The sequence below is a fragment of the Rousettus aegyptiacus genome, unplaced genomic scaffold (assembly GCF_014176215.1).
Source record: "Rousettus aegyptiacus isolate mRouAeg1 unplaced genomic scaffold, mRouAeg1.p scaffold_m13_p_7, whole genome shotgun sequence".
Taxonomy (NCBI): Eukaryota; Metazoa; Chordata; class Mammalia; order Chiroptera; family Pteropodidae; genus Rousettus; species Rousettus aegyptiacus.
The window spans coordinates 92,814,930-92,817,250 of NW_023416310.1; the positions used below are offsets into that span (position 1 = coordinate 92,814,930).

The 2,321-nt window shown below is 34.9% G+C and overlaps 1 pseudogene; it reads left to right on the forward strand.

Annotated features, from left to right (window-relative positions):
- The first annotated feature begins 1,993 nt into the window (after window positions 1–1,993).
- Window positions 1,994–2,109, forward strand: LOC118606347 (annotated as a pseudogene).
- Window positions 2,110–2,321: the final 212 nt, after the last annotated feature.

Below are 2,321 nucleotides of genomic sequence, written 5' to 3' on the forward strand. Positions count from 1 at the left end.
CCGGTGATGCCTGAGGGAGCCATGTTGCCACAGCCTCCTTTCTTCCTAAAGGAGATCCTCTGCTACAGGGAATGTTTTTTTTTTTTTTTTTTTTTGGTTTTTGTTGTTGTTTTTAAAGTATTTGCAGTTCTATGAATAGAGAATGTCCTGAGGAAGTGTAAAAAAGAGATCTATAAAAGGTCTCAAAGAAGAAAAAGTCTCCCTCGGGTCACTGATACTAGGGAAAGTTAGAAATGAGGAGGGGGACAAGCACAGGAAAGATTCCATCCTTTCCAGACAAAATGTGTGTATATTTTCAAGTGTTTAAAACATTTTTAACCTTCTAGAATGTTCAATAAATCAACACGTTTGCTTAAATGATTACAATAGAACCAACTAAAAAAATGCTTAAGTTTTAAGAACATGATTCTTTTCAGTATCATTTGAACAATTTTATAAAGAGATGGAGAAAATGACAGCTTGCTTTTACATATTTTTCTACAAAATCCACGAACAATTTGTGCAGTTACTTCACATACATAGTACTGATATATCTATTTAATAGTTAATTCCAGTGTCCCCCATATATATTCTATATACAAAATAGTTTTATGAATGTTTGTTTCCTCCGATGGTCACGCCCTAAAGCATAATTCACTGACCACCACTTCATACACAGGTGTATACACTCATTTTATATAACTAAGATTCACACTAAAGGACTTATCAGGCTGGAGCAGATCACAAGGCAAACAGAACAGCCGATGAATGTGATTCTGAAATATGACTGTTAAATAAATTCCCAGATCACAGAGCTTGAGACTGGGGAAGTATTTATGCTTTTCTGTGGTATGTTACTTAAATATAGTTTAAAGATAGTTATGTTCTTCTGTGGAAGACTGGTAAGGGGATTCTAGTCAGGAAAGCGACTCCTTCAACCATCTGCAGTAAGTGACTCACCTCATGACTAAATTAACATACTTACAATTGGTCTAGTTATCTTTACCTGGTTGACTAATGTGGCATATTATAGAAATATAAAAGGGAAAACTCAGGTATCAAGTATTCCCTTCCCCTTTTCTCCAACATTACTAAACAAAACTTAATATCCAACGTAGAAAATTCATTTGTAGTTGAGAATAACTCCAATCAGTTTGATGATTAGGTCTGCTAATAGTGGTTTACATTTCACAAAGTTCTTTCAGAGATATTAACTCATTTAATGTTCATTGCGATCCTGTAACCATTAAATGAGTACTAAATAACCCATTTTATGTGAGTAAATTGAGTGTTCCAAAGACTAAGTAATTAATCCCATTTCATACAGGCAACAAGAATTGGGACATGAACACATTATCAAACAATGGTTAAAAGTCTTAGTTTAAAGTCAGAAATAGGGGGCTGTGAAACTCTGCTTTGCTTTGAAATTATGGGTGACAATCTGTCTATGCTTCAGTTTCCCCTTGTACAAAAAGGAAAAAAAATCATAGTGCACCTCATAGAGTTGTTGAAAGGACTAAGAAAGAATGTTTGAAAACACAGCACAGTGAGTCACAGAATGAACTCTGAAATGACAGTCAATATTATTCTTAACCACTCCAAGGCTGAAGAATGCCTCGGTTGTAGGAGATGAACTACCTGCATCAGACCTGTTGAGTCCTCAGAGTTCTGTTTGCCTCTGGAAGAGGGATCTCTAATAGACTAGGAATAATGGTATTTTAAGTACTACACAAAAAATGGTACCATGTTTAAAGAAAGCAAGATTTAAATTAAGAAAAAATTCATAGGGAATATAGTAGGAAATAATAAGAGTATTCATAATTCCAAATTTACCATCATTTCCTAGCACCATTAAAATTGACTGTGGCAAATGAAATGAAAATTAACCAAATAAAAGGCAGAGATAGATTTATTAAAGGGCTTCTGTGTGCAGAATATTTTACCGTTTGATGTTTTTTGTTTTTTTATTTCTTAATTTTTTACTTATGGTACACACAAAAAAGTCCATCATGTCTACGGCATGCCACCCTGAACATGCCTGGTCTCGCCTGATCTCGGAAGCTAAGCAGGGTTGGGCCTGGTTAGTACTTGGATGAGAGACCACCTGGGAAGACCAGGTGCTTGTTGTAGGTGATTAAAAACAAAAAAATCCATCTTGTTTCTGGGCAAGAATGGTCAATGATGACCCTACTAAAATGGTGAACAGAATTAAAACTTACTGTACTTTTCTCCTATTTTAAGTGTGCAAATTTTCTTTGGATTCTGATTTACATAGGCCACAAAGAAAGAAAAACAAGTGAAACCATTTACCATAATCAGTTCTCTCACTCCATATCTATGAA